The sequence below is a fragment of the Eucyclogobius newberryi genome, unplaced genomic scaffold, assembly GCF_026437365.1.
Source record: "Eucyclogobius newberryi isolate DKJ021-1_F unplaced genomic scaffold, fEucNew1.0.hap1 SCAF_12, whole genome shotgun sequence".
Lineage (NCBI taxonomy): Eukaryota > Metazoa > Chordata > Actinopteri > Gobiiformes > Gobiidae > Eucyclogobius > Eucyclogobius newberryi.
The window spans coordinates 32,127,837-32,138,840 of record NW_027315746.1 but is presented as its reverse complement, the minus strand read 5'-3'; the positions used below and the strand labels follow the sequence as shown (position 1 = coordinate 32,138,840).

The window sequence follows — 11,004 nt, the reverse complement described above, 5'->3', positions numbered from 1 at the left end:
ATGGTTATGTAATGGCATCTATGGCAAGACAAGACAAGTGATACATATTATGTTTTCATACTTTGTGGGGACATTATTACATTGATTGCATGAATTCATCTTAGCCATAATTACCATTCCCCTGACCTAAATAACCTACCTACAATCAACCTATATCTGAACTGTAAACCATGTCGTAGAGCTAATCTTTAAGGAACCCGGATCGGAACATGATTGACTGTGTCCAAATTTCAGCTCCAAAAATGTGATGAGAACGCGTTAGTGTTTGGTCCCACATGAGAATGACCAGGAGTCTGTTATGGCGCCACCTGCTGGACGCTCAGGCAAACCCAGACAGAAAATGGTGTCAATTTCTCTGTAACACAACACCACAGGGAGAGCAGATGGGACAGAGGGGGAGACTGCAGCAGACTCACGTGCACACACACACACACACACACACACACACACACACACACACACAGACACAGACACAGACACACCCACACAGACACAGACACAGACACACAGACACAGACACAGACACACAGACACACAGACACACACACACACACACACACACACACACACACAGACACACACACACACACACACACACACAGACACGCACACACACACACACACACACACACACACACAGACACACACAGACACACACACACACACACACACACGAAGCAGTAACTGAGACAGGGCAGAGCAGAGGTGAACAGTCCGCCTGCAGCACCCGCAAAGGCAGAGCACCCATGGCTGCAGTGTCACCGCGCATATCTGCAAGGCTCTAGCTCCATCTGGTGGACAAGACAGCAATTTCAGGATCAGAGTCAAAAAAGGTTTCTTGCCTCTTCTACAATGAATAATAACAAAACAACCTATATAAAAAAAAGAAATATTAAAAAAAATAAATCTGCTATAGGATAGAATTAAAAACAGGCTTACCATGTACACATCATTTACAGTTGAATTTACATATGTAGTGCAGAAAATGAACAGAGCAGTGAGTGATGGATTAAATTATAGTTAAAGTGACAGTGTTTAAGAAGTGTTCATGAGTGCAACGGCAGAGGGGAAAACAATGTTCTTGTGGCGGAAGGTTCTAGCCTCCTGCCTGAGGGGAGTGGCCTCCTGCCTGAGGGGAGTGGCTCAAATAGTCCGTGTCCAGGGTGAGAAGGGTCGGCTGTGATCCGACCTGCTCGTCCCCAGAGTTCTGTTCATTCTCGTTCGCATGTTGTTCACGCTCCTTTGGGGAGTGTTTCTGTCTCAAAGGTCTGGTTCTGCTGCTCCAGTGATGACTGAACCTTAGATGCCTCATCCCTGGACGCCCCTCACCTGCCTGGACGCCCCTCACCTGCCTGGATGCCCCTCACCTGCCTGGACGCCCCTCACCTGCCTGGACGCCCCTCACCTGCCTGGATGACCTCACCTGCCTGGATGACCTCACCTGCCTGGATGACCTCTCATATAGAAGAGCCTATGTCCCTCTGTCTCGAGTGTTTCTGGCTCTACAGTCGCTATCTGCAAATGGATCAGTATCAGTCATGGACCATCTACAGCAGGCATGTCCAAACTACGGCCCGGGGGCCAAATGCGGCCCACAGACCAATTTTTGTTGGCCCTCTGGCTTCCTGCCAAGTTGGTCCAAACAACAAAAAGTAGTACTTTTACTGTAAAATTGGAAGAATTCAAGCATTTTTATGTGATAACAACCTATTATTAATGTCCCGAGTATTATTAAAGGTGTGGATGCTCATCGAACAGTGCCAAATGCAACATTTTTAAGTATTCACTTTCAAATTCAACGTTGTCGGGTTGTTTGTGGCCCTCTGCTCCATATAAGTTTCAAAATGTGGCCCTCGGTGAAAAAAGTTTGGACACCCCTGATCTACAGCCTCTCCATCCTGATTTAGTCCTGGTTCAGTCCTGGTTTAGTCCTAGTTCTGTCCTGCTTCAGTCCTGGTTCAGTCCTGGTTTAGTCCTGGTTCGGTCTTGGTTTAGTCCTGGTTTAGTCCTGGTTTAGTCCTGGTTTAGTCCTGGTTCAGTCCTGGTTCAGTCCTGCTTCAGTCCTGGTTCAGTCCTGGTTCAGTCCTGGTTCAGTCCTGCTTCAGTCCTGGTTCAGTCCTGGTTCAGTCCTGGTTCAGTCCTGTTTCAGTCCTGGTTTAGTCCTGGTTTAGTCCTGGTTCTGTCCTGGTTAAGTCCTGGTTTAGTCCTGGTTCAGTCCTGGTTCTGTCCTTGTTAAGTCCTGGTTTAGTCCTGGTTCAGTCCTGGTTCTGTCCTTGTTAAGTCCTGGTTTAGTCCTGGTTCAGTCCTGGTTTAGTCCTGGTTCAGTCCTGGTTCTGTCCTTGTTAAGTCCTGGTTTAGTCCTGGTTCAGTCCTGGTTCTGTCCTTGTTAAGTCCTGGTTTAGTCCTGGTTCAGTCCTGGTTTAGTCCTGCTTCAGTCCTGGTTCAGTTCTGGTTTAGTCCCGGGGGTAAGAAAGAGGAGAGAGACACACACATGATTCACAGATATCAGTTTGTTAATCTAGCATTGACCACTAGTTTATGCTAGATTGTGTCGGCTGTGATTGATCATTCAAAACATTTGGAACAGGTTTAACCTGGACATCATTCTCAATCTGCAGAACTAGTCTGAAAACTTGGATATATCCTACTCGGAGTAGTCCCTCCCCACCGGGCAGAACCTCCTTATAATTGCCTGTCCTGTTTATCTATTTGTTAGTACTGTTTTAAGTTAAACTTTAAACAGCGAAACTTTAAACTGTACTAACAAATAGATACTTTATCTAGTTATACTAACAAATAGATAAACAGTACTGTATTTTTAAAAAAAAATCCCTCTTTAAACAAAAATGGAGGTTTAAGGTTAAATTTACCCATAATATAGCAACATTTTGAAGCCATCTGTTGGGATCAGCCCTGGCCAATCAGATGCTAATCAGGTACTCATCAGTAATGAAGGAGCTGCAGACGGCTAACAATTTGATTAGTTTCAGAGGAAACTTTAAACAGTACTAACAAATCATCAGGAGGTTGCGCCCGGTGGGCGGGGCTTACGCAGTTCAGAGTAGGATAAATATGAGAGTTCAAAACAGTGTCCTGAATATTATTTCACATTTTTAAAGCATAATACATTGCATTAGATAACATATTTTCACAGTAGTTTGGACCCTTTATTCAAATTGCAATATTTTTTTTTTATTTGCAATTGAATAATTCATTATAAATATTTGTTTTGAATTGCATCTTGTAACTTCCATCCGTCTATCTTATTCTGCTTATCCAGGACCGGGTCGCGGGAGCAGTATTCTAAGCAGGGACTCCCAGACTTCCCTCACTCCAGACACTTTCTCCAACTCGTCCGGGGGGATCCCGACTGCGGCAAGAAATTCTGTCCATAAAAACAATGAACAGAACTGGTGACAAAGGGCAGCCCTGGGGGACTCCAACATGCACTGGGAACAGGTCTGACTTACTGCCGGCAATGCGAACACAGCTCCTGCTCCGGTCATACAGGGACCGGACAGCCCTGAGCAAAGGGCCCCGAACCCCGTACTCCCAGAGCACCCCCCAAAGGACACCCCGAGGGACACGGTCGAAAGCCTTCTCCAGATTCATAAAGCACATGTGGGCAAACTCCCATGAACCCCTGAGCACCCGATGGAGAGTCTAGAGCTGATCTTGCAACTTCACAATTTAAATGGAAAAGTTTCATTATAATAGGAATTCACACTTTGAGTAAAATTATAGTAAGTTGCAAGTCATATGCGCGGGATTTTAGATTTTAGCCCTTATCCCTGAGACCGGTTCTCTTTACAGTGCTTTGAACAGTTCTTTTAGCGGTGGATTACATTTAGGACCACTCTCCCCACCAAATGTAGTTTCTGTTCCCATTGAATCCAACGGAGAAAATATTTTTTTAAGCTACACACACATGCTATATATCGTTGGAAAGCACATTTCTTTTCCCAACACAACTTTATATTGCATTTATTTCATTCCTACTGTGTAACCCAAAAGAGCAATATAGGGCAATGAAACAAAACACAATGATGGTTTTCTTGCCTTTATGCAGGCTGTGGGGGCTCAATTGTGGGTTGGTTGGTCTAGTTTTACCCCCAAAAATCCCAATTTTAGGAATAGGCACTCAAGCACTCCCCAAACCCCCCATTGAACTTGCACTGTGAAAAGGCCCCAAAAAGCTAACTTTGAAGCTAACTTGCTCATTAGCTATAGACCTCAGTAAGCGAGAGGGAGTGTACGGTGTGATCAGATCAAGGATGTACAGAGGCACCTGACCATTTAAAGCTCTAAAAATCAGAACTAGAATTTTAAACTGTATCCGGTACGAGACCGGCTCCAGTGAAGGGCTTTGAGAATGGTTGAAATGTGGGCCCTTCTATTTGTGCGAGTTAAGATCCTTGCTGCAGAGTTCTGGACCAGCTGCAGACGAGATAGCTCCTTCCTCTTCATCTGCTACCTCTTCCCCCTTGGTCACATCCTCCGCCAACTCAACCTGGACTTCCACTGCTACGCTGACGACACCCAGATATACCTCACCACCATATCCACCCAAAACCCTCCCCTCAGCCACATCGAAACCTGCATCTCTACAATAAAATCATGGCTCACTCTCAACTTCCTCAAACTGAACAGTGACAAAACAGAGCTTCTCCTCATTGGCACCAAATCCACTCTCAATAAAACTGGTCCCTTTTCACTCAGCATCGACACCTCGACCATCGCCCCCTCTACCCTGGTACGCAATCTCGGTGTCATCATGGACCCCACCCTCTCCTTCACTCCCCATGTCAGCCACATCGTCAAGACCTCATACTTCCACCTCCGCCGCATCGCCAAAATCCGACACTGCCTCACCCTCCCCGCTGCTGAATCCCTCATCCATGCCTTCATCTCCTCCCGCCTTGACTACTGCAACTCCCTCCTCACTGGCATCTCCTCCCATTCCCTCCATAGACTCCAAATGGTCCAAAACTCCGCTGCCCGCCTCTTCACCCAAACCCGCCTCCTCACCCACACCCGCCTCCTCACCCACACCCGGTCCCGTGAACACATCACTCCCGTTCTCCGCTCTCTCCACTCTCTCCCCATCAAGCACCGCATAAACTTCAAAATACTCCTCCTCACCTTCAAAGCTCTTCACCACCGAGCCCCCCCTACCTGTCTGACCTCCTCATCCCCCACCGCCCCTCCCCAGCCCTCCGCTCCTCCTCCACCGCCCCTCCCCAGCCCTCCGCTCCTCCCCCACCGCCCCTCCCGAGCTCTCCGGTCCTCCTCCTCTCTCACCCTGACTGCACCAACATCCCGACTCAAAACCTTTGGTGACAGAGCGTTCTCCCGAGCAGCACCCCAACTCTGGAACTCCCTCCCCCAACCTGTCCGCCACTCTCTCTCGCTCACAACATTTAAATCCCGCCTAAAAAACATACCTCTTCACCCAAGCCTATGACCTACCCTACCCTTAGCCTCCTCTACCCCACTGTCTACTCTTCCTCCCCCTGTTACATCCCCATCACTTGTTTATTTTAACTGTGCATTATTGTGTATTGTACGTGCTGTCCCCCCCTGTCTGTAAATACCCCCCCATTTTTGTATATGTCAAAGCGTCTTTGGGTCCCTGAAAAGGGAATATGAATAAAAATATTTATTATATTATTATTATTGTTATTGTTTAAGCAGGAAAACAAACTGTTACAATAGTCTAAACGTGAAGACACAAATGCATGAATTATAACTTCCAGGTCATTTTGAGACACCATTTTCCTGAGCTTAGAGATTTTCCTCAACTGAAAGAAACAGTTCCTCGTCAACAGCTTGGAGTGGTGCTCTAAAGACATGTCTTTGTCAAAGATAACACCCAAGTTTCTAAGACTTGGTTTTACAGTCTGGCCTAAGACACCCAAGTACTGGTTTATCCCTGGAATGGCATCATCAGGGGCAATAATCAGAGTTTCTGTTTTGTCTGCATTTAGCTGCAAGGAGTTTTTGCTCAGCCATTGTTTTATTTGCACTAAACAACTGACCAAGGAGTTTAGCTTCTGGATCTCAGAAGGTTTAAAAGAGCAATAGAGCTGAATATCGTCAGCGAACAGGTGATAGGACACATCACTAAACTCTTTAATGATCATTCCCAGGGGAATTATATAAAGCAAAAATAAGACGGGACCCAAGACGGAGCCCTGAGGAACTCCACACAACAGATCAGCTGAATCAGACATTATATGATTTGCAGCGACACTAAAGCTCTGACCGGATAAATATGAGGAAAACCAATGAAGAACTGACCCTGATAGTCCAATCAGGTCCCTCAGTCTGTTCAACAGGATATGATGGTCGACAGTGTCAAAGGTCAACCGTGCAGACAGATCCAACAGAACTAAAACCGTGCATTTTCCAGAATCAGCAGACATCATAATGTCACTGGAGACTTTTAGCAATGCGGTTTCCGTAGAATGATGTTTGCGGAAACCAGATTGAAAAGAGTCGTGAATGTTTGACTGATCAAGGAAATCTCACAATTGTTTAGAGACCATCTTCTCAAGGATCTTGGACATGAAAGAGAGCTTTGAAATAGGTCTGAAACATTTTGGGTCCGTCGGGTCTACGGCTCAACTATGGCATGTTTAAATGGACCAGGAAACACACCAGTAGAAAGAGAGAGATTTACCATTTTGGTAACCCAGGGGCCAATAACATCAAACACTTTGAGGAAGAGCCTGCAGGGAAGGGCATCTGATGTACAAGAGGAGGGTTTCATCTTGGTCACCAGAGCTGAGATGTCTTCTAGAGTGACAGGCTTAAAAGAAGACCAGTTTTGGGAAACAGGCTCCACAGAAACAGGTTTATCACACTAAAGGGGTGGTATTTGGTCTTTGATCATCTTGATCTTATCGATAAAGAACCTGAGGAATTCATTGCTGTCAGCTTTGCAGGAAACAGGAGTCACTGCAGCTGAAGGACAAACAATAGAATTTATAGTGTCAAACAACACTTTGGGGTTTTTCTTGTTGGATGTAATTACCTTTAGGAAGTAATCAGATCTGGAACTTTCCATCATTTCATTGTAAGATGATACAAGATCTCTGAGGTGTAACCTATGGACCTCAAGATTGCTCCATCATGGCTCCATCATCGATCCATCATTGATCCATCATCACATTCCTCTTTGACATCGCTTATGGTCAGGCCAGTTAGGAACAGATATGTAAACCTACAGTTTCAGCTCCGCTGCCCTAGGAGCAACTATGGGGGAAGTATGGCACTATCCTCTGCTTCTGACTACTTATTCTATCAAACAATATTTAATATTTAAATTCCACTTGCAAACTCCCTTCTATCCCCGAGGACCTGTGGACCCAGATGCTCCTCTCCTGGTGAAGCGGTCTCTACCTCGACGGTCCTTCATCTGCCTGGAAGATCTGGTTCTCCTCCTGAAGAACTGGTTCTCCTCCTGAAGATCTGGTTCTCCTCCTGAAGAACTGGTTCTCCTCCTGAAGAACTGGTTCTCCTCCTGAATATCTGGTTCTCCTCCTGAAGAACTGGTTCTCCTCCTGAAGAACTGGTTCTCCTCCTTAAGAACTGGTTCTCTTCCTGAGTGGAGTTTGACTTTTTTTTTTCAAAATCGTACTTGTCCTAGATTTTTTGTCCGATCAAGCTCAAAACAACACTTTTTGCATCTAAATACAGTTTAATTTTGTATTATAAATATTTAAAAAAAAAAAAGTATATTCCTTACGGTCTGTGCGTAACACGCCCTCAAAAAAGGCTTAATTTCCTGTTTTTTCAAGGACAAGTCACGCCTAATGGAATTGATCTACAGAGCTCATGTTTCACTCACTAATGCCTTTTTATGATCTGATTGGAAATAATTAATACCCATGTAACAAATGTACTCTATAGCGCCCCCTATCCATTATGTGAAAAACTCAACATTGTCTGATTTGTCTGAAACTCATGGATTATATTCTCATCGAGACGCCATGAAAAAAAGTGCATTGCAGATATTGTGTATTTTCACAATTGGCCAGCAGAGGCGCAATGAATGCCTTCACTTCCTCTTCCTCTTTTATTTTGATGGAACTTTTCCTCTCGTGCCGTGGTCTTAGCATTAGCATCAGCATTAGCGGCGGGACTCTGTTGCTAGGTGACGGAGGGACAAGGAGGATCGGGTTTAAAGAATAAAGAAGAAAGTCTGAAGAAGAAAGTCTAAAGAATAAAGTCAAAGAGAATGCAGTGTCGGGGCAATCGCGATCAAAACACGGTCGCGCGGGAAGCCGGTCGCGCGGGTGGCAATAGCCATCATCGCCACTACCGCGGCTTTAATTATCTTCTTGTAACGCTTTCCTCTGCCTTGTTAAGCTTCCACTATGCACAGTTCACAGTAAAATGAATCCATGATAATAATAATTATAATAGAAGTGCCTTACCTTTAGGCAAACCGCGAATGAAATACGTCTAAATGTCCACACTATTCCCTACAAAGGGCGCTATTTAGAGCTCACGCTATTTTGAGAGCTTTTCGAATTTCCAGCAGGTAAAAAACTAGTCCACTAGAAATTTCCTATAATGCACCTTGAAAAATGTTGTCCAGTGTTGGTCTCTAGACCAGGTTTTTAACTGGCCACAACACCTCTTACCTTAGCTTGGCATCACCATTACAGGCAAAAAGTTGAATATATTTTACAGAATATTTATTACAGAAATTCATTCTCAGTGTTTTACAGACTTAGATCTAGCACTTTGAGGTTCCATTCGAATGTAAAGTGCGTTATAAATAAAATGTATTATTATTATTATTAGGCCCGAGCGCCACAAGCTGGCGAGAGGCCTATTAATCTCGTAAGGCCGTGCGAAGCACGGCTGCGAAAGTGCGCACGTAATTAGTAGTAGGAAAATGGAACATTACTGTTGTAAACGGGCGAAGCCCGTGCAAAAGTGCGCACTAAACGAGCACTTTACATTGAGATGACGACCGCTTCGCGGTCGTCATCCCCATATAAAGCACTCATTTGCGCTAAGTACATCACGAATACGTTCCCCATCTCTTGCATGTTCCGTGCATATAAGCATGTAATGCAAAAAATGAACATTATTACTGTGTAGAGGGCCAAAAACACAAAGTGGGCGGAGCCCACTCAAAATTAACGAAAGTACCCGTCAGTGACCAGGGACCCACACCATGAGGTAGGAAAGCGCGAGCGCTTTCTGAAAATGTATAGTTTATGATATTTGGAAAATGGGAAACATTGTTTTCGCATCGGAATATTATTCTTTCTTCTTTCTTTCTTTCTTTCTTTCCCTATTTTTCACCCAGTGAACATTGACGAAAAGTCACAAAAATTTGCACACCTCTAAAAATCGTGCCTCTCTACATTCTGGCTATTTCCCTTTTCTAAAATAAAAAAAATTGGCGCGTCAGCGCCCCCAAATGTACCAAAAATGCATTGAGAGATGGGAAATGACCCAAAAAAAATCTGATCGTAGAATCATGAAATTTGGCGCAGAGGTAGATGGTGACAAGAGAAGTAAAAATATTATCACGCCAACGCCGTCCGCCCAACCAAATGTCGGCCATATTGCTTCAAAAATGGCTAAACATGACTTCGGAGTTTTTCCAAACGTCGTACTTTTACGAACTCCTCCCAGGGCGGTGGCCCTAAAAAGCTGAAATTTGGTGAAAATGCTACTGAGGAGTGGGACATCAAAAGTTATCCAAATTACATTGATACCTGTCACGGTCTCTGTGCGGCAAAGCCGCAAACTGTAGCAAGAATTTCAGAAATCTCCCAAATTTAACATTTCTGCCGTTTGCGCAGATAAAGTCCGAATTGCGTCAAATTAGAATCAGTTGTTAAACTCTTTGCCCTAAACCTACTTGAAGTGAAATAAATTAATTTGGAGCCACAGCGCCCCCTACAGATTTTATATGGAGGTTAAATATTTAGTTTTGCGAAATTATATGAAATTTGACACACAACTCAATTTTGGCATCCCCATCAAAAAAGTCAATGAGACCCATGTCATAATTGTTATGGCGTTGCCGTAACGATGACCGAAACCTTCCACGTTATTCCAATGGGGAAATCGCCAGAACATGTTTACACTTTAGACTTTCACAAACTCCTCTTAGGGCGTTAGACATATTAACCTGAAATTTGGTGAGACTCATCTTCAGGGTTGGACCATCAAAAGTTATCCACGGTGTCTGTGCGGCAAAGCCGCACATTTTGCCAAGAATTCAAAATAAAATTGCTTTTTGATGGTAAAACAAAGGGGAGAAGATGTGACAGCGTCACAGATTCAGCAGTAGGCGTAATAAAAGGACAATTGGGGCGCGTTAGCGCCCCCTCCTCTTGCGGCGTGGCGGCGGCGTAGCGAGGGCCGATCATTGCCGCTTGCGGCTATATTTATTATTATTATTATTATTAGATTAGTGACGTGCGGCAAAAAGAAAGTGTCTGAATTGTGATTTAGTGCATAATATAGTCTGCTAAATATTGCAGGATTTTTGGTTTGGTTTGGGACTAGGGCGGACATTCGGACGCAGCCAATGTAGAATAAAAAACAGGGTATTTCAAACCAATTTTATCCATTTAAGCAAAAAGAGAGGACAAAATACTGCAATAGTATTGATAAAGCAGCCCCCATATTGCATATATTTTTTCTAATATTGCATGCCACTCAGCCCTTGTGTGGAGATGTTGGACCCCATGAACGGCTGCTTCGCTTAAAGGTGGTATGGAAGATTTTTTTCAGCAAATTTTTTATCATATTTCCTCGTGGCGTGGATAAATCATTTGTCCCGTCACGTATCAATCATAAAACGCACCTATCGCTCACCTGCAGCCGCGTCAGGCTCGTCCCCACGTTTCCGCATGCCTAAGCGCATGGATCTATCATAATATAGTTCCCTCAGTGTACGGGGCAAAATGAAGACGGAGAAAGACAGTTCGAGCTGACGCAGAAGTGGACAGAACTCTATGGGAGACG

General features: G+C 44.5%; 1 protein-coding gene across 1 annotated transcript in view; it reads left to right on the top strand.

The window, feature by feature from the left end:
• ptmab (prothymosin alpha b) overlaps positions 1-11,004 on the top strand; it is a 294,345-nt gene that overhangs the window by 90,142 nt on the left and 193,199 nt on the right. The gene's annotated exons all lie outside the window — the stretch shown is intronic.